Source organism: Typopeltis vanoorti, chromosome 7, assembly GCF_054136105.1.
Source record: "Typopeltis vanoorti isolate ZY-2024b chromosome 7, IOZ_Tvanoo_1.0, whole genome shotgun sequence".
In the NCBI taxonomy this organism is placed as follows: Eukaryota; Metazoa; Arthropoda; class Arachnida; order Uropygi; family Thelyphonidae; genus Typopeltis; species Typopeltis vanoorti.
In genome coordinates this window covers 11,437,855-11,460,513 of record NC_143555.1, presented here as the reverse complement: position 1 = coordinate 11,460,513, position 22,659 = coordinate 11,437,855, and the positions used below count along the sequence as shown (strand labels likewise).

Sequence of the window (22,659 nt, the reverse complement as noted above, 5' to 3'; positions counted from 1 at the left end):
GCTAAAAAAAAGTGTATTCAATTGGTATAATGTGGCTTTTGTTGTGAATTGTGCTACATTTTTTTCAGTAATACAAATGTCCTTCAGTGGTGCTGCTTTTGGAGTTTAGATGCTGTTTATATTGTGTTTATTCTTACCGGGAAGGAGAGGTCAGAGTCAGACTTATCTGCGGTGGAAAAGAAAAAGAAGATAAGTTTTTGTTATTTAGTATAGTTTATACTTATGGTAGAGCATATAACATAGCATAGGAGAGTGGAGAGTGTTTAGTATTTAGTGTTTAGTTGTAGTAGTTCCTCAGCACTATTTGAATGATGGTGGCAGCTGCAGCTCCAATTACGAATGGCATGTCACCAAGTCCTCTCCAATTTAAGGACTATATTTTACATAACATACTACAGAATTTTGTGGCATATGGTGCTTGCGATATGTATGCGTCGACAGTTGGATATGTGGCGGGTGAGAGAAGGGGGGTGAGTACATATATGCACAAAATGTAGGCAATGGGAAGAACTTAATGAGTTAGAGATTACCATAACCAATCTCATTGCATCAGGGGTGGGAGAATCTCAACCTAGAGAAATGAGTAGTGTGATAGAGGGAGAATAATGAGCAAAATATGAATGAAAAAATAAGAGTGGGGAGTGTGGAAAGTTTGAATGATTATGAAGTTTTCAGAGATGGTCTTAATTGGGAGGATGAATGGTGAGCAAGAGCAGCTAATTTGCAGAGAGAGAGAGAGGGGCTAAAAGAGGAGGTGGAATGTCTTGGGAATGACTTGCGAAGTGTGAAATATGATATTAGGTGAATGGAAGAGATGAATACAAGGCAAATCAGAGTGGGAGTAAGAGAGAGAGTTATGGAAATGATAGAAAAGAAGAGAATAGAAACAGTAGAAGAGAGGGAATGAGAGAGAGAGAGTTATGGGAATGAGAGATGAGGAGAAAATAGAAACAGTAGAAGAAAGAGAATGAGTTATGGGAATGATAGAAGAGGAGAGAATGCAAGGAGCATTAAGGATTTTAAGATTTGGTATGATAAATATGTTGTCAGATAACTGACAACATGTGATAAATATGGATATTATTTCTGGGGAAACTCCCATGTTACTCCTCTTAACAAACTATTATATTTACGGCTATTTGCCTGCTTCTGTTTAGGAGTGCCCCAGTTTAAATGCCATTGGCTCTTTTCTCACAGATTCTTAGGGCATTGTAGATGTATATTTATCAATAAATATATGTTGCATAGAGGAGAAGAAATTTGCACATACCTTTTTCTGGGTGTTGTGGCTCTTCTTCTTTTGCATTGTCCAAACTACTGTGTGTGTGGGGGGGGGGGGATTTTGGCAAGTGGGAGAACTGAAATAACAAATGGAAAAAACTCGGGTTTTTTTGAATAACATATACATACATATATATTATAAGGGATGGGCGGAGCGTTTTTTATATTTATATGAGGTGGGAAAGGGTGAAAGGGGTTGAAAACAGCAACTGATTTTAGAGGGGGGGAAGGGGGTTTGATGGGGTGCGGTCCGTTTCGACTAAGATTTCCAGGTGATAGTCGAAACGGACCGCACCCCGTCAATCCCCCCTCTAAAAATCAGTTGCTGTTTTCAACCCCTTTCACCCTTTCCCACCTCATATAAATATAAAAAACACTCCGCCCATCCCTTATAATATATATGTATATATATGTTATTCAAAAAAAACTCGGTTTTTTTCCATTTGTTATTTCAATTCTCCCACTTGCCAAAATCCCCCCTGCCCCCCCAAAAAAACACAGTAGTTTGGACAACGCGAAAGCAGAAGAGCCCCAACACCCACAAAAAGGTATGTGCAAATTTCTTGTCCTCTATGCAACATATATTTATTAATAAATATACATCTACAATGCCCTAAGAATCCGTGAGAAAAGAGCCAATGGCATTTAAACTGGGGCACTCCTAAACAGAAGCAGGCAAATAGCCATAAATATAATATAATGTGATAAATATGTTGCCAGTTATCTGACAACATATTTATCATTGGTAATGGTAATGCATTCCATACACTGGTAATGCATTCTACATACCCTCTATTCATTTTATAATCTCATCTGGATTAATCTAATTACATCCTCTAACTAACTTAAATGTCTCTATCATATCATCTCTTTTCCTTATCATTTCTTATCATCTCTTATTCACTAAACTCTGCAGTCAACATTTTTTCAACCTCTTTCTATAGCCAGGATTCCAAAGTCCTGGTAATTGTCTTAGTATCGCGTCTCTGGACCCTGTACAGTGTTTCCACATCACACTGAAAACTAAGTGACTAAATTTGAGCACAATTGTGTCCTCAAATTTAGTGCCTTATACAGTGGCACTACCACTTCCTTATTCCTGCATGTTAGAGTATTTCTTATCATAGCAGCACTACAATGTGTAGCACTTTAGTGTTTAGAGTTTAGATTCAGTTATCACGTGGTAATCTATCAAATGCTTTTGCAAAGTCCAAGAATATCACTATATGATTCTCCCTTATCTAACACACCCATAACCCCTATCATAAAATGCAAGTAAATTGCTAAAAAAACAGGACCTACTCTTTACAAATTCATGCTGACCATTATAAAGAATATGTCCATCAATCCAATCCCGTATTGTATTTCTAATCAATCTCTCCAACACCTTGACCACAACTGCAGTTATACAAACTGGTCTATAACTGGAAATTTCTGGCCTAGAACCATGCTTATGGAGTGGTACTAGTTTGCCCTCTTTCCACTCCTTAGGAATCCTACCCAGTGCAAGAATTTGTTCAAAATTTACAAAAGAGCTAGAAAGGCACTATTATTTGAAAGGATACATCATGTTAAGAAATTCTTCTTTTTTCTGGCCTGGTTGGCCGAGTGGTTAGTTGGCATATCTGCTCTACAGCCAAAAGGCTGCTGGTTCGAATCCTGCCATGGGCATGGATATTTGTGATTGTCTGTGAAAATACTGGTGGCGGTGGTGGTGGGTGCTAGATAGTGTTAGTGTAGATGATTAAGTTGGTTGCAGTTGGTGGAGTGGCAAAGAAGGAGAGTTGTAGAGTAGCGGCACTCCCTTGATGAGTCTTTGGACTCCCTGGAGGTGTTACATAATAAGAATAATAATAACAACAACAATAAAATTTCTGAATTTCAAACTATACTAGAATAATCTTAGTCTTTAACGTGTTGTTTAGACTTAATCAGTAGAATTTCTCTTCCCTCAGTCAGATATGCTCACTTAAACTATAAACAGAAGTTGATATGTAAGCTTGAATTATTAGAATAAAGAAGCTGTTGATTCGTTAAGTAACTTCCCAGCTCTGACCATGAAAAATGGGTTATAAATTTAACTAACCATCCTTTCACAAATGATGAAATTAAGTATACAGTAAAAATGTCCAGATTTTGCAGTAACACCTTGTTGTCTGCCATTTTTAAATTTTATGGCAGGTTTAGAAAAAGTTATGAAGGAATTACTTGCAGATGATGTTAACAAGTTAAGGTATGAGATTGCACAGATTCTGTATAAAGCTAAACCTCCTCCTCTGAATATTTCTTTAACTCAATTAAAATTCTCCAATTTTTACACCAAAATGATAACACTGTAATAACAAAGTCTGAGAAAAGATATGCATTGGTACTTATGGATACTACTGACAACAATCACAAACTTAATGTTTTACTGTGGGGTATATGCATTTATGGTGTAATTGGCAGAGATCATATGCAAAGCTCAACAATTGGAATAAATTGTTGAGCTGGCTTTGCAAAAACAAACACATTCCTTAGACACTAATACTATCGAAAAGTTGTGAATTAATGATGACAAACAATATTAAACAGGAATTGCATGCGAAAAAGAGGCTATGGAAGAGATGATTTCTGGCCTGTGGCTTATACTCTTCATGCATCTTCTCTTCACCTGTCCTTATATCTAGTATGGTAAGGATGACAAAACTGGAATATGAGAGGAGATTGGCCCTAAGATCCAAAGAAAATCCTAGAGAATTTTTTTAGATATGTGGCCAGTAGGAGGAGAAATGACTGTGGAAGAATGATATTGTGGGATAAAAATGGGAATATAGAGTGACTGATGCAGAGGACATAGTGGAATTGTTCAATGAACACTTTATTGGAGTATTTCATCCTGGAGCAGTCAGTTTTAATGCTAGAGGGATTGGGCAAGTTCGAGGTTTAGAGGTATAGGAGGAGGAGAGTGTGTTTCAAATACTGAGTACTCTGGATATCAGTAAAGCTGTGGGACTGGATGGTATTTCACCAAGAGTTTTCAGAGAATGTGCTAGGGAACTGACAGTGCCTTTGACCTGACTTTTTAATGAAAGTCTGGCTGCAGGAAAGGTGCCCATGGAATGGAAGGAAGGTAAGATAGTGCCATTGCATAAGGGTAGTAACAGACTGGAAGTGTCTAATTATAGGCCAGTTTGTGTGTCATCAGTAGTTAGTAAGATCTTAGAGAAAGTGGTGAAGGACCGTATACAGCATTGGGCAGATGAGGATAATGTTATCTGTGAGAGTCAACATGGATTTGTGAAGGGGCACTCTTGTTTTAGCAAATATGCTTGACTTTTATGATAAAGTTACAAGAGCATTAGATGAGGGAAAGGCATATACTGCCATTTTTCTAGACTTAGCAAAGGCATTTGACAGGGTGCCACATGATAAGCTGATATTTAAGTTATAGCATATGGGTCTGGATGTCAGATTGGTCAACTGGATTGGCTGTCTGATAGGTATCAGAGAGTTCTGTACGTGGGGTAGTTTCAAGGAAGCAGAGGGTTACAAGTGGGGTCCCACAGAGCTCAGTACTGGGACCTATATTGTTTAACCTTTATATCAATGACATTGTCAGTGGATTGCAAGGGGCTATTCAGTTGTTTGCGGATGATGCGAAGCTGGGAAGGATTATTAGTAATAGTGCAGATGCGGCAGACCTGCAAGAGGATTTGAATAAGCTCCATAGATGGGCAAATGAATGGGGGTGTCGATTTAATGCAGCAAAATGTAAGGTCTTCAGGTTTGGGAAACATCGATGGGACAATGCATACTCTATGGGAGGAGTTATACTGGAGGAAGTAGGGGAGACAAGAGATCTGGGGTTGATGATTGATTGAAACCTGAAATTTTGGGGACATATTGCATATTGCAAAGGTGGTGAAGGTAACACAGAACATTGCTGCAATAATGAGACGCATGCTGACCTGCAGAGATAAAACAGTTATCATTCCGTTATATAAGACCCTGATCAGACCACACTTGGACTATTGTTCTCAGATTTGGTCCCCAGGATTTGAAGGGGATAAATTAACTGTGGAAAGGGTAGAAAGGCAGATAACAAAGATGGTTTCAGGACTGCACAATGATAGTTATGAGGAGTGGCTGAGGGAATGTGGACTGCAGAGTTTGGTAGATAGAAGAAGGAGAGGTGATATGATTGAGACTTTTAAACTGTTGAGAGGTGGTTACAGGGTTGACACAGGGGGGGGGGGGTTCTTTTGCTTAGTAGAACAGTGGGAAGGAGTGATGACAAGAGGCCATCCCTAGAAGTTACGAAAGGAAACTGTGAGCAAGAGGGTGAGGAGTGGTTTCTTTGCATGGAGTCTGGTTGAACCATGGAATGCATTGCCTGATGGAGTGGTGAGAGCGAGAACGATCAATGAGTTTAAGGAGTGGCATGATAGACTTTGTGTTTCTTTGGGGGGACCTCCCCTCGATGAGTCTTGATAGACTTTGTGTTTCTTAGGAAGGACCTCCCACGATGAGTCTTTTGACTCCATGGAGGCCTGAATAATAATAATGATGATGATTATGATCATCCCCCACGTATTTATGACTTTCCAAAGTATACAAATCCAGTTATCCATTATGTCCAATAGTTGATTACATAGAATCTCCTACTTATTACATGGCAAAATATCTTTTAACTTCTACGAAATTTTACAGAGAAAACCTCCTATATAGAAAATAGTTTTCATTTCAAAGAAAAAAAATTAAAGATCTTCATCTTTAAGAGAATGAAATCATGGTTTCCTATGATGTTGTTTCACTGTTTCCAAATATACCACGTCAAGATACTCTACAGTTTTTAGAAGCAGATTTCCTGTTGACTTCATTGACTAGATTATTATTCAAGGTACCAGTTAAACCCAATGTCATTAACATACAAATTGAACAACAATGGTCCCAAAACTGATGGCACACCACTAGTAACATTTCTCTTATGGGATAACGTGCCCCCATATACAACTTTCTGATACCTATCTGACAGCCAGTTACTGATCCAACTCAGAAGTTTGTCATCCAGTCCTATCTGTTTCAATGTATTTAATAGTTTGTCATGTTTTAGCCTATCAAAAGTTTTTGCAAAATTGAAGTACTGTATATGCATTTCTGCTGTTCGAGATATTTGTCACCTTGTTATAGTACATAAATAAGTTGATAAAACATGACTCCCCTTAATAAACCCATGCTAATAACCACGAAGAATACTGCTGTTTTCAACTCAATTCTGTATCCTACTTCTCACCAATCTCTCTAGTACCATCACCACAACTCCATATATACAGATTGGCTTATAATTTGAAGTCACAGCCAGGACTGTCTTAACAAGAATGAACACCCTCAGTAAAACTTTGTACAAGTTAAAAGATATTTTGCCATGTAATAAGAGATTCTATGCAATCAACTATTGGACATAACAGATAACCTGATAAACTGGACATAACGGATAACCTGGGCTAAGAAAATTTGTCACCTTGATCACATTGGATTGAGCAATAATTAAATAATGCATATAATTAATTAAATAACTTTCAATGCAAAAAAAATTATATTACATTGCACATTTTTATTTAATTCAACAATACTTATAATATAATAAAGGTAGTTCTTTTGTATTTATTCACAAAAATACACACAATAGAAAAAAGCTACCCGGTTCTTAAGCACCCTTAGATCAATGGTGGCCCTGGGCTATAGCCCATTTATCCCAATGAATAAGGAGGCCCTGGTCACAGCCTTATTATCACCTTTATGCATTGAAACAATTTGACCTTCTTGGAACCTGTGGTGTTGTAAGAGGTTTATTAAACAAGCATGCCAGTGCTACTGCCAATTCCGTGGAACATTGCCTTAAGATGCGAGGTGATATGTCATCAAGTCCTATTGACATCAAGGTTATTTATTTTCTCAAATATCTCCTGTTCACTCACAATTAAGCCATCCTCTCCTATGTCCCCTACAGTTAGGTTCCTCTTGATTCCACCCTGATCAGGATGAAACATTTTTATAGATTGATCAGTGAATACCTCAACAATGTCTTCAGCAGCAGTTACCGGTCTACAATTTTTATCCATTAACATCATCTTACCATGATCATTCTTACTTCTACTTGCCACATATCTAAAACCTCTCTAAGATTTTTCTTTGCCTGTTTTGCCAATTTTTGTTCATATGCATTTTGAATAATGGAGTCACTCTCCTGGTTCTTCTTTATACTTTTCATGAAATTGATGATTACCAATATTCATCTTGTACTGCCTCCAATGTGCCTTCTTCTTCTTCTTCCAGATTTCTTGCTTAAGCTCCTCATTCTATAAATTAAAGATACCAAGAAATTATATACTTGGTTTAATCCTTTATCAAAGTGTAAGCAAACAAAGTTTGCAACTGAAGTATTTTCAGGACTGCAGCATCTCAAGGCAAAGGTCGTATGACTTCATTTGCACCTGAAGTATTTTCAGAACTCGTGGTAAAGGTGGTATGACTTCATGAAGTCATACCACCTTTACCACAAGTTGCCCCAGTCCTGAAAATACTTCAGGTGCAAACTTTGTTTGCTTACACTTCTATAAAGGATTAAACTAAGTATATAATTTCTTGGTATCTTTAATTTATAGTATAACCAAGTGAAAAAACTTCCAACAAGCTCCTCATTCAACCATTTTACACCTACCTTATTGAGCATTTTGGTCTTCGGAATACATTCACACATTGATGCTGTTATGTATTGCTTCATCATTTCCCAAACAGCATTTATTTCCTTACCACTCAACTCCTTTTTCCATGCTATAGCTCCAAGCTGTCTCCTAAGCTTCTCATAATCACCAGCCTTATAACTACATATATATCCTTTCCTCACAGATCCTTTCCTCACAGAACTCCACAACCCAGGTGATCACTTTATGATCACTGTCACCAATTGGAGGAAAGTGTGAAACCCCACTCACCGTTATATTTTCAGACTATATGATCAGATTTAAAACTTTTGATCCTCGCATGCCCTTCTTTATGTGCTGCATGAGATAGCTGTCTTTTAAGAACTCAAGAAATTCATTTTCCTTATTCCCAAATGCGATTTATTCATCATCATCATCATACGTATCAAGGATTTAGGCCTAGTCGGACATCCTGGTTTTCTTTTTCCTAATGGCTTGTACTTTAAGGCTTGTTTTGGTAATCTTTCTGTTTTCATTCTTTGAACATGTTCCATCCATTTATGTTTATATTTTTTAATTTTTTCTATTACTGGTTCTTGGTTTAATTCTTTCATAATAACTTCATTTCTTTTGTGATTAAATAGGGTATACTTTGCAGTTTTTCTCATAAACTTCATTTCTGCTGTTGTTAATCTTTGTTTGTCTTTATGTTTTATTGTCCAGATTTCGCTTTCATACATTAAGACCGGTAGGGCTAATGTATTGTATACTTTTAGCCTGGTTTGTTTTTGAACTAGGTTTGGTTTAAATATAGAGTTAATTACTCCTGTTATTTTTAAATATTTTGCAATTTTTATGTTTATATCTTTTTCATTTTCATAAGTGATCATACATCCTAGGTAGTTAAATGAATTCACCTGTTCTAAGATCTTGTTATCTAATACCGTTTTAGTTCTTCTGGATCTTGTCCTTTAAAGGCCATAGTTTTTGATTTTTCCGTTGATATTATCATACCATAATCTTTGGATATCTCATTAAGATTTAAAATAGCTTTCTGTAAGTTATCTTCAGAATTTGTAATTATTATTTGGTCGTCTGCAAAGAGGAGAGTGTTTAAGTTAACTGTAGGTGAAAGTTTAATTCCTTGATGTAAATTTTTACTCCATTTTATTATTATTTCATTTAAGTAGATATTAAAAAGAGTTGCTGAGAGGGGACATCCCTGTCGGACCCCTTGGTTTATCTCTCTTGTATATGATAGCTCGTGATTTAATCTTATTTGTATTTGATTATTTTCGTATATACTTGTGATAGCTTTTAGGATATTATTTGGTATTTGTCTTTCTTTTAATATGTTAAATAATATGTTTCTTTTAACTTTGTCAAATGCTTTTTCAAAGTCAATAAATGCAATATGTGTCTCTAAATTATATTCTCTTCTTTTCTCTATTATTAATTTTAGGCAAAAGGATGGGTCTATACATGATAGTCCTTTTCTAAATCCATTCTGTACCTCTAGAATAAAGTTTTCAGAATATTTCATTAGTTTGTTATTTAAGAATCTGCTATATGTTTTGTAACAGGAATTTAGTATACTGATACCTCTATAGTTTTTAGGGTCATCTCTATTACCTTTCTTAAAGATAGGAATCACTATTGCTTTTTTCCATTCTATTGGGAGGATACCAGTTGAATAAATTTTATTTAAAAATAATAAGAGTCTTTCTTTGAATCTTGTTCCTGCGTATTTATATAGTTCTGAACCTAGCTTATCTTCTCCAGGCGATTTTCTGTTTCTTGTTTCTTTCAGGCTGATTTCTAATTCTTCTTCAGTTATTTCCTTTTTGTTTTCGTTAAATGTTTGCCAGTTGTCTTTTTTTAAATATTTGTTTGTCCACAGTTCTGTGTAGTAATTTAGAAATTCTTCAAATTTCAATTCGGTGTTTAATTTTACATTTTCTTTAGTATCTGTACTTAAATGTTTCAAAATCTTATATACATTGGATTTTATTTTATATAAATCATACTCTAAATTAGGAACAAATTTGTTCCATGATTCTCCATGTCTTTTTCTGACTTCTCTTTTAGCTATGGCTCTTATTCTTTTATATTCTATTTCATGTTCTAATCTTTTACTGCTTAACCATTTGTGATAGGCTTCTTTTATCTTTTTGATTATTTCTTTGATCGTATCATCCCAGATCTTCAGTTTTTTCCTTTTTATTGAATTTTTTGGTCTTTCCTAAGCTTTCATTTGCTGCTGCATTTAGTATCATTTTTATATTAAGCCATTCTATTTCTATTTCTTCATTTTTTTTTATTTTGTCTAGATATTGGTTAATTCTTTGTTCATATAGCTATTGTACATTTGTGTCATTCAATAGTCTAGTTTTATAAACAAATGTTTCAAATGTTCTTTCTGTTCTTGTTACTTGTAGCCATTTAGGTGGTAATCTTAATTTCATTTTAACAAGGAAGTGGTCACTGTTTATTTCATATCCTCTGTGAACGCTAACATCTAGTGAAAATTTCGATGTCTTTTCATTTAGTATAAAATAATCTAATATTGATTTCCATCGTCTTGCTGCCCAAGTATATTTATGTATGTCTTTATGTTTATAGAAGGAATTCATTATTTTTAGGTTATTATAAACTACAAAGTCAATCAATTTTTTACCATTTCTGTTTAGAGTGTGTTCTCCATGTATTCCTTTATTATTATTAATTTTTGTGTTTCCAATTCTTGCATTTAAGTCTCCTGCTAAAATTATGTAATCATTTTTATTTATTTTATTATATATGTTTTCTAGCTGATTATAAAAATCAATATTATCCTGTTCTCTTCCTTCTTCTAGGGCATATAAACCAATTATTGTTAAATAGCCTCTATCTATTTTTATTCTAGCTTCTATTATTCTTTCATTCCATAATTTAAAATGTTTTAACTGTTTTGAAAGGGAGTTATGAATCCAAATCATTTGGTCTCTGTCGACTCCACTGTATATCACATTAAAATTTTCAGTTCTCATAGTTCTTTTTAATTTCTTTTTTGTTTCAGTGATTACTGCTATTTTAAAATTTCTTTCATTTAATAACTGGTCTAATTCTATTTCTTTATATGCTATTCCTCTTACATTCCAGTTTGCTATGTGTATTATGTTTTGTCGTTTCCATTTTCCATTCCAGGGTCGTTTCCCATAGATTCAATCCGATTATCTTTTTCTGTCAGCTTACAAGTAGGATTATGTTCTCCATGTCAGGGGACTAGCCTGACGATGGAATAGTTCAGTGGTAGGGCTGCTACCTTAAGGCTTCTGAACTAGCCTTCTTCCGAATTTAAACCCATAGGAGGAATAGGGTATATTGAAGGGGAAAGAGTAGATTATAGGAGAAATATAGTAAGGTTTATAGAAAGGGCATAGTTGTAAGGTCAGAAATGAAAAGACCCCATGCCCTTGAGTACTCTAATAGCATAAGAGTCACAAAGTAAGAAGAGTTGGCTGATAAGGCCTTATAGGAAAGATTAAAGTAAGTGGATCTTCCTCAAAGTAGAAGAAGGAGAGGATAGATCCAGCTAGGGGGTCCATGGGAGTGCCGCTTCCCTTACAATCAAGATGATTGCCCCTTATGGCCCTGTTGGTCCACGAGTCCTTATTCAGTATATTCGGACCACCACACCATATATATATATATACACACACACACACATGGTGGGCTCCCCTATCCGCCACCCAGGGGACGCGCTCTCTAGGGGTTACAGGGTCCCCTGAGAGGCTATTTATTCAATCCAATGTATACCGCTAAAATTAAAATGGCCCGTAATAATTACCTTTCCTTTGTTCATTAATCCAAGTTGTTTACACATTTCTTCATCGCCACCTTCCACATTCCCTGGCCTATAGCAACATCCAACTAAGTATGTCTTCCTGTCAACTTCCACGTTACACCAAACTGCCTCATAACCAGTGTCACTATTTCCCTCTCATGTCTACCTTATGTGGACTTAATTCCCCTGCTATCATCAGCAGCACTCCCACCTGCCTTCTTGCCGTTTCTATCCTTACAAAAATACCATATCCTTCCATATCCATTCCCATTATGATATCATCTTCCTTCAACCATGTTTCACTTATTCCAATGATTTTGGGGATGAATATACTTAATCACTGAAACCATTTCATTCCCCTTATTTCTAATACTTCTGGCATTTGTAAACAAACACACTTTCAGTTCACTTTTAGGTCTATAACCAGTCCTACCCAACCACTGGTTGGTTGCGATTTCACAACCACACCTGCGCAAATGTATTTGACTGTATTTGACTGGTGCCAAGGCAGTCCAAGAAAAAATAAACAAACATATGACACTGGATTTAGACAAAAATTCCAGACTGATTCTCAACCACCAGTGAAACCCACAGCAATTGCAAAACAACCATTAACATTTTCAATCTGATTTCTCTCAGACTAAATGAAAAATACCTGCCTCTTGCTCAAATGGTAGCCATGCTTTCTTGTCATTAGCATAATCACAATGTACAACTTATATCTGTCTGTGCCATAGATTGCCAGATGGCAATGTAATAAGACCTAAAGAAAAGTCAAATCTTTTGTCTGATGCTAATGTATATCACCACCCACTGTATGAAAGAGATATGATACAGAATTAATACCTCATAGAAATTTCACATAATTGTAAGTTACTTATTATGGTCATTTTGATAGTACTATGAATGCCGAGAATAAATTCTTTAAATAGATTTAAAATTAAGTTTTAGTTAGATGATAAAACATTTGGAAATTTATTTGTTTGCATTTCTTAATGCAATTGTATTATGCCTTAGTATTATATTACCAAACCTAGCATTTGGAATTATAAAAGCAATACAAAGAAAACTTAGATATATTTCAAATAGTAAACTTAATTTCTTTTATATTGCAATCCTTACATAGTTAGAGTGGCACATTATGGGTATATTATGTCTGTTTATATGGTGGCCATAGGTCACAAAGGGGGTTAAATATTTAATAACTTTTTTATTTATAATTTATTTTTATTCTTTTTTTGTTATAATGAAATACAGAGTCTGGAGATTTTTTTTTTTCTATTAGTGATGAAAAAACACATCCTGTAAATGCATTACATTTTTGACTTCACAAAGCCTGGGGCCTTTCTAGAGCATGTTCCATGACAGCTGTTAATGTGTGTTAATGTTAATGTTATTGTGTGTTAATGACTGCAGAGCCCTAATTTCTGCACAAATGTTTTCCTGCTGATGGACTGTTTTGGGCTTGTTCACATATACCGTTTCCTTTAGGTAACCTCATAGGAAGAAGACATCCAGAGCCTTCAGATCTGGAGAACATAATGGCCACTTAATTGAAGATCTTAACAAAATTATTTGCTCTTTGGGTTTGAATAATCAAATGCTAATTTTCAAAATAAAATTTCACAATTTTGATTGGTGAACTTTTCTGTGATTAATAATACAAATGTTCTTTAGAGTACTTGAAAAAAAAAAAAAAAAATGTCACATGTTCTCACAAGTGACATTTTGTCTTGCTTTCAGTTTCGATGAAGAGCATGGATTGCTGGGAAATGGGAACGATACATAGAACTAAGAAGTAAAAAAGTTGAGAGAGAAGCAATAAATAAAAACTGTTGATTTCTATGATCTCGGAAAAAAATGTATATGGATTTTTATCTACATTCCAAGGAAAGACATGAAATTAATACTGAAGAACATAAAATGTGTCAAGCCATTATAACATATCTCTGAGAATGCTATATATTCAAAGTACCAGAAGCAAGGCTAAAATTCATATAGTGAGATAAATCTATAATGAAATTCTTTTCTTTTGAATGACTCAAGCATCTAACATCAAACTTTTGAATCGAACTCAAGCATCAAACTATAGGCCTCTCTGTTTATCAGGTGTTGTGGTTAAGTTGTTGGAGAAACTTGTGAGAACTAGGATCCAGAGTTGGGTTGACAACAATGTTATTATCTTTGATGGACAGCATGGACTTGCTAAAGAGATGTCATGTTTTAGTAATCTACTTACATATTACAATAAAGTGACTGCTTCCTTGGACAGAGGAGAAGGATACACAGTAATATACTTAGATTTCACAAAGGCTTTTGATAGAGTACCTCATGATAAATTGATAGTCAAACTAGAGCAGATGAGGTTGGATATTAGATTAGTGCATTGGATTAGAGACTAGCTATCTGATAGGTATCAACAAGCTGTGTATGGGGCAGCGATATCCAGGAAAAGGAAAGTCACTAGTGGAGTGCCTCAGGGGGTCTGTTTTGGGGCCATTACTGTTTAACTTGTATATTAACGTATAGGTGAAGATTTGGATGAAGATGTTCAGTTGTTTGCAGATGATGCAAAGTTGGGATGAACCATGAAGAGTAGTGAAGATGTTGTGGCCTTACAAGAAGACGAATAAATTGAGTGATTGGGCATGGAAATGGGGATGTGAGTTCAATGTTGCAAAATGTAAGGTTTTAAAATTTGGAAAACAAAGATGGGATGCAGAATTTATGCTTGGTGAGGATATATTGTTGGAGGTGGAAGAAATAAGAGATCTGGGGATGACAGTGGATAAGGATCTGAAATTTAGGGGACACATAGCCAAAATTGTGAAGACAACACAAAGGCTTCTGGGAATGATGTGGAGGACACTGACGTGTAGAAATAGGGAGATTCTTGTTCTGTTGTATAAGGCTTTGATTAGGCCACACATGAACTATTGTGCCCAGATTTGGTCATCTGGTTTTCAGAATGATGAAGAAATGTTGGAAAGGGTCCAAAGGCGATTGACTAAGGTAGTTTCTGACTACCTGACTACCTTAGCAATGCAAGATGTAACTTGCAGAGTCTGGTGGACAGGAGGAAGAGGGGAGATATGATAGAGACCTACAAGTTGGTAAGGGGTTGTTATAGGATCAATGCTGGAGAGGTTCTACATAAAATAGTGGGAGATCGGGGGAGAACCAGAGGTCATCCCTGGAAACTGTATAAAGTGGGTGTGAGTAGGAGAGTAAGGGACAGGTTTTTTTCATCCAGAGTTGTAAATGATTGGAATGCCTTGCCTGAGAGTGTGGTGTCTGCAAGGAGTTTGAATGTGTTCAAGGCACGGTACAATGAGCTGTGTGTGTGATAAAAGGACCTCCCAGATGAGTCTTCGACTCCATGAGGTCTTGGGGTAATAATAATAATAATGATGATGACAATTGGAACAGCTCAATTAAATATTGTATTCATATAGTGAGAGTGATTATCTTCATGACCCACTTCAGGAAACTGAAGTAAAATGCTCTTCAACAATTTCCTTTCTAAAGTGAGCAATAAAGATAATTAATAACCTCTTCTCTATCATATCATCCATCCTCTTCCAATCCACTAATTACATCTTTTCAACTTTTCTTCATACTAAACATTCCAAAGAGAAGAAAGCAGCTTAACCAATTGCATCTGGACACTTTCTAATATCTCTTCATCCTTTTGAAAACAAAGTCACCAAACCTGTGCACAGCAGTCAACATGTAAACACAATCAAGGCCTTATACAAAAGAACCATAATATTCTTCCTTTAACAAGGTCAATGTCATCCACTTTATTGCGAGAATTCTTTGCACCATCCTCACAATTTTAGCAATAAATGTAACCACTAACTTTTTATTCCCTATCCATTTTCACCACCAGATCTCTTAATACCTCCACCACCCTCAATATATCCCCACCAAGTGCAAACTTCATATCCATTTTTTTTCCCCCACAAAGTTTATAATCTTACTCTTTGCAACTTTAAAATGGTATCCCCACTCCTGTATCCATTCTCTCATTCTATTCAAGAATTGATGCAAAACTCTCCTCTTGTCCTTCTAATGCTCTCGTACTTTGCATACTGTCATATTCACAATAATGAAAAACCTTTATGTACTGCTCATTTAATAATAATAATATTATTATTACTATTATCCAGGCCTCCATGAAGTCAAAAGACTCATCATGGGAGGTCGTTTCTGGGAAACACAAAGTTTATCATACTACTCCTTGAACCCATTGACCGTTCCCGTTCCAACCTCTATCTCAGGCAATGCATTCCAAGGTTCAACCACCCTCTATGCAAAGAAACCACTCCTCACCCTCCTGTGCACACCCTCCTTTCATAACTTCCAGGGATGGAACCTTGTCATCGCTCCTTCCCGCAGTTCCATGAAGTGAAAGAACTCTCCAATGTCTACCCTGTAACTGCCTCTCAACAGTTTAAAAGTCTCAATCATATCACCTCTCCTTCTATTCACCAAACTCTGCAGTCCACATTCCCTCAGTCGATCCTCATAACTCATATTGTACAGTCCTGAAACCATCTTTGTTGTCTGCCTCTGTACCCTTTCCACAGTCAATTTACCCCCTTCAAATTCTGGGGATCAAATCTGAGAACAATAGTCTAAGTGTAGTCTGATCATCTTATACAACGGAATGATAACTCTTTTATCTCTGCAGGTCAGCGTCATTCTCAGTATTGCAGCAATCCTCTGAGTTACCCTCACCACCTTTGCAATATGCTCCCTGAATTTCAGTTTTCCATCAATCATCACCCCCTAGATCTCCTGTCTCCCCTACGTCCTCCAGTACAGCTGCTCCAATCAAGTATGCATCCTTCCATCAATGGATCCCAAACCTCAAGACTTGACATTTTGCTGCATTGAACCGATACCACCATTCATTTGCCCATCTGTCTAGTTTATTCAAGTCCTCTTGCATATCTAAACTATATCTTCTGCAGAAGTTATCCTTATACCATTTCCTTCAATCAATGTCATCCGACCTAAATCATTCTTTTTTACTACTGGTCATATAATGAAATAGCTTTCTAGGATTTATTTTTTTCCTTTCATTAGTTACTGCCTCTTATATCGCACTATTGCAACCCTTACTAACCAAATCACCCTCTTTGCCCTTTCCTTGCACTTCTCGTGAAACTGATTATTACCAATCATCTTATGTTACCTCATTAATGTTTACTTCATCTGTATTATTATTATCATCATCATTGTTCAGGCACCTCCATAGAGTCCAAAGACTCATCACAAGAGACCCAAACTATCTACACAATCTGTTATACCTCTCATTGAACTCATTAGCAAACAAAGCACTATTAACTCACTCTAGCAATCCATTCCACTCATTCATAACTCTCCAAGTAAAAAATCTAGTTCCCACATCCCAACTAACCACACTTTTACTCAACTTTGAGCAATAACCTCTTGTTCTGCATGCTCTAACCATGTAATGAAACATTACTCCTGCATCAATCCTATAAAACTTCTTGCATAACTTAAATAGGAGGTAGCAGGGTTTTTTTCTCCCGGAAACTCGGGTTTTTCATCCCGCATACAGACAAATCGGTCCTTAAGAACACACGCAATTTACAGACAAAAAATACTAGTTGTGGTGGAGGTGGACGGTAGATGGCGTTGATGGAGATGATTCGTAGTAGAGACTCAGTGTAGTGGTTGAGACAGTTATAGGTGTCCTCCCACGATGAGTCCTCGGACTCCTTGGAAGTATCAGGAATAATAATAATAATAAAATCTTTCTATCATATGATCACTTTTCGCCTATCAACCAACATCTGCAGTCCACACACACCCTCAATCTATAATCATAGGAAACATTCCTATGATTATAGATTTCACCTCTGAATCCCCTCCACCACTTCCTCATCACCAAGAAATCCAGGAGATCAGACCTGAGCACACTAATCCGGATGTGGACATATTAGGGTTGTATAAAGAGAAACAGCAACTTGCTTATCTCTGCTTGTTACTGTGTTCTTCAATAGTCAAGTAATCCTATGAGCTACTTTAGCAACATTAGCAATATGTTCTCTAAACTTCAACTATCTGTCTACCACCCCATTCCTACCTTCAACTATTTCCTGGAGTACAGTTTAATCAATGTGATATGATACATAGCTTGTAATCTATTTATCACAAAATAAATAACTTTATATTTCTCCACATTAAACTGACACCCATTATCTTTTGTGCATACTGACAGCCTATTTAAATCATCTTTCAAGCTCTCCACATCATCTTGATTATATATTACTGTACCTAATTTTGCATCATCAGCAAAACAATTGAATATTTTGACAGCCTGGTTGGCCGAGTGGTTAGCGTATCCACTCTTCAGCTACAAGGCTGCAGGTTCGAATTCCGACGTCGGCATGGATGTTTGTGATTGTCTGTGAAAATACTAGTGGTAGTGGTCGGCAGTAGATGGTGTTGGTGTAGATGATGAAAGCAGTTGTGGTTGGTGAAGTGGTAGAGACGGAGATTTGTAGAGTAGGTGCCCTCCCTCAATGAGTCTTTCGACTCCCTGGAGGTGTTAGGTAATAATAATATCTCCTTTTAGGTTATTTTCTATATCATTTATGTACAAATTAAAGAGCAATGGTCCCAGTACCGAACCTTGCGGCACACCACTGGTCACTATTTTCACCTTGATTCTGCCTCTCTATATACCACTTTTTGATATCTGTCAGCAGCCACTCTCTTATCCACTTAACCAGTGTCATATCCATCCCCATTTATTCTAATTTGCATAACAGAATTCCACGTAGTATTCTGTCAAATACCTTTGCAAAATAAATCAGAATAATCGTGTAGCGATTTCCTTTACGAAACTCAGTTGTCAATCTATTATAAAAGGTTAGTAAATTACTGAGGCATGACTGACCCTTTACAAAGCCACGATGACTCCTCATAGAGTATTGTATACTTATCTACCCAACCTCGAATTTTCTTTTTGACCAATTTTTTTCATTACTTTTACCACCACTCCTGAGATACTGATTGGTCTATAATTTACTAATGCAGTCTTAGAATTCTCTTATGTAAGGAAATTATTTTGCCCTCTTTCCACTCCCTTGGAACTCTACCAGAGCTGAGACTTAAATTAAAGAGCCTAGTCAGAGGCATTCTGAGTTCCCTTGCACATTCTCGCAAAATCCAAGCTAATATCCCATCTAATCCTACGGTTGTATTTACACTGAGATTCTGCAATATCCAGGTATATGAAAGATCTCATGAGGTGAATGTGTAAGAGAACAATCAATAAGTGCAAAATCTACTTTTCCAGAAAAATACTGAATAGGATAGTCAATTCATATGCTAAAAGTATGTGACTGTTTCTATATACTAATGCCAAGAAGGATCAGGAATAAGAGGGATGAGTTTTTCTTACTTATTAGTGCAACCTCACCAAAAGTTATAGGTATTAGTGTGACTTGGCTAACAGTAAATGATGTAGTTACAGGATAGAATGGAAGAGTTTAGTATTATCAGGGAAGATAGAGATGATAAGATGGGGAAAGAGGTACTGCTGATGACAGTAGTCCAAAAAGAATAGGAAATAGGCAGGAGGATGGCTGATCATCTGAAGCAATCTGGCTTGAGATCAAAGCCAATAAGACAAAATATAAAGCTTGTTGCTGCTATAGACCAGGGGGATCCAGGGATGATCTGAAAGACATGCATCAGCAAATTAGTCCTTGAGTGCAGGTGAAATGATTATTATGGGGGACTTCAACTATGAAGAAATAGATTGGAAGGAAGAAACATTACATGCAGGAAGGAAATGGAATTTATACACCTACTGAGAGATAATTACTTGAGACAACAAGTGATGGAGAGAACTTGGGGTGTGAGAGTACTGGACCTGGTCATAGGATCAGAAGAGCTATCCATAACCAAGGTACCCTCACTGCCTTTGATTGGAGAAAGTGACCATGCGGTCTTGACTTGACTTGAGAGATTGTAAAACATGAGACATATTCTGTCAAGAAGGGGTGTATGTGGAACTACAACACAGGTAATTATGACAATCTTAGAGGGAAGTTTGAAACCTGGGAAAAACTTTAAAAAAAAAATGCTGGGGAGGATATATAAGGAGAAAGATGACCAGAAGATTCATAAAGTACAAGGGTCAGACAAGAAAGATGACAAGCATAAGAAAGGCAAAATCAGATTACTAGAAAAAACTAGATGAGCACACCAAAGAAAATCCCAAAGAGTTCTATTGTTACATAGCAAATAAGTGAAAAATGGCTATATTATTATTATTATTCAGGCCTCCATGGAGTCAAAACACGCATCGTGGGAGGTTTTCCTAAGAACATAAAGTCTGTCAAGACTCATCGAGGGGAGGTCCCCCCTAAGAAACACAAAGTCTATCATCCCACTCCTTAAACTCATTGACCGTTCTCGCTCCCACCACTCCATCAGGCAATGCATTCCACGGTTCAACCACCCTCCACACAAAGAAACCACTCCTTACCCTCTTGCTCACAGTTTCCATTCGTAACTTCCAGGGATGGCCTCTTGCCATCACTCCTTCTTGCTGTTCAATCAAGCGAAAGAACTCCCCAGTGTCAACCCTGTAACCACCTCTCAACAGTTTAAAAGTCTCAATCATATCACCTCTCCTTCTTCTATCCACCAAACTCTGCAGTCCACATTCCCTCAGCCGATCCTCATAACTATGCTTGTACAGTCCTGAAACCATCTTTGTATCCTTTCCACAGTTAATTTATCCCCTTCAAATCCTGGGGACCAAATCTGAGAACAATAGTCCAAGTGTGGTCTGATCAGAGACTTATACAACGGAATGATAACCCTCTTATCTCTGCATGTCAGTGTCCTTCTCATAATTGCAGCAATCCTCTGTGTTACCTTTATCACCTTTGCAATATGTCCCCTAAACTTCAGGTTTCTATCAATCATCAACCCCAGATCTCTTGTCTCCCCTACTTCCTCCAGTAAAGCTCCTCCAATCGAGTATTCAGCATCCCATCGATGTTTTCCAAACCTCAAAACCTTACATTTTGCTGCATTGAACCAACACCCTCCCATTCATTTGCCCATCTATCTAGCTTATTCAAATCCTCTTGCAGGGCTACCACATCTGCACTATTACTAATAATCCTTCCCAGCTTCGCATCATCTGCAAACAACTGAATATCCCCTTGCAATCCACTGGCAATGTCATTGATATAAAGGTTAAACAATATAGGTCCTAGTAGTGAGCCCTGTGGGACCCCACTTGTAACCCTCTGCCTCCTTGAAACTGCTCCACCATACACAACTCTCTGATACCTATCAGACAGACAATCCTGAATCCAGTTGACCAATCTGACATCCAGACCCATGTGCTGCAACTTAAATATCAGCTTATCATGTGGCACCCTGTCAAATGCCTTTGCTAAGTCTAAGAAAATTGCAGGATATGCCTTTCCCTCATTTAATGAATGTTGATGAATGAATGAACCTAATGAATGAATAACCTGAATGAATGTTGATGGTGATGAGTCTGCACGGTTAGCCTAGTGGCTATGCGCTTCACAACCATATGTCTGGGGAAGAAGTGTCCTAGGTTCGATTCCCGTCAACGACATGAGGAGCTTAAGGATCTTTCTCAGCCATAGCCAAGTTCGCCGGTCTTGGGCATGGACAGCAGGATTTTTTCCCCAGTTTATCTGGGGTTTTTCATCCCATAAACAGGCAAACTGGCCCTGTGAACACACGCTGCTACAGTCAAAAAATACATTTCTCCCTCAGCAGCAGGCCGGCTGGGGGTTGTACTAACAAACGTCGTATCTTTGTAACACGTGGACCCTGCAATGGAAGCGGGAAAAACGCAAAGAGGAAGAAGAAGAATGTTGATGGTGATGAGGTATACAGCAGCAAATAAAATAGTGAGCTATTTAGTGACAACTCTGCAAGGGTACATCAAAGGGCAAAACCAAGCGAGGTTAGTGACGTGATATATATGACAGACACTAATGTGAGAGCAGAAGTGGATGAATTGGAGGTTCTCAGGATACCCCAGAATCTTAATGTAAATATAGCTGTGGGATTAGATGGGATATCAACTTGTGATTTATGACAATGTGCAAGAAAACTGGCAATGCCTCTAAGCTATTTAATTTAGGTCACAGCTCTGACAAACTTCTAAGGGAACGGAAAGAAGGCAAAACAATTCCTTTGCATAAGGTAGATTCTAAGACAACATTAATAAATTTCAGATCAATCAGTATCTCAAGAGCGGTGGTAAAAGTACTGAAAAAATTGGTCAAAAAGAGAATTCAAGATTGGGTGGATAAGTATACGATATTCTATAAGGGGGTCACCATGGCTTTGTAAAGGGTCGGTCATGCCTTAGTAATTTACCAACCTTTTATAATAGATTGACAACTGAGTTGGGTAAAGGAAATCGCTACACAATGATTCTGATTTATTTTGCAAAAGTATTGGACAGAATACTACATGGATTCTGTTATGAAAATTAGAATAAATGGGGATGGATATGACACTGTTTAAGTGGATGAGAGTGGCTGCTAACAGATATCAAAAAAGTGGTATATAGAGAGGCAGAATCAAGGTGAAAACAGTGACTAGTGGTGTGCCACAGGGTTTGGTACTAGGACCACTACTGTTTATTTTGTACATAAATGATATAGGAATCAGTCTGAAAGCAAATATTCAGATGTTTGCAGATAATACAAAATTGGGGAAAGTAATAGTTAATCATGGTGATGTGGAGAGCTTGCAGGATGATTTAGTAAGCTGTTAGTATGTGCCAAAAATAAAGGGCATCAGTAAAATGTG

General features: G+C 37.0%; 1 protein-coding gene across 1 annotated transcript in view; it reads right to left on the bottom strand.

Annotated features, from left to right (window-relative positions):
• Nucleotides 1–22,659, bottom strand: part of LOC150104484 (RIMS-binding protein 2-like) — a 635,427-nt gene that overhangs the window by 552,620 nt on the left and 60,148 nt on the right. The window lies entirely within an intron of this gene.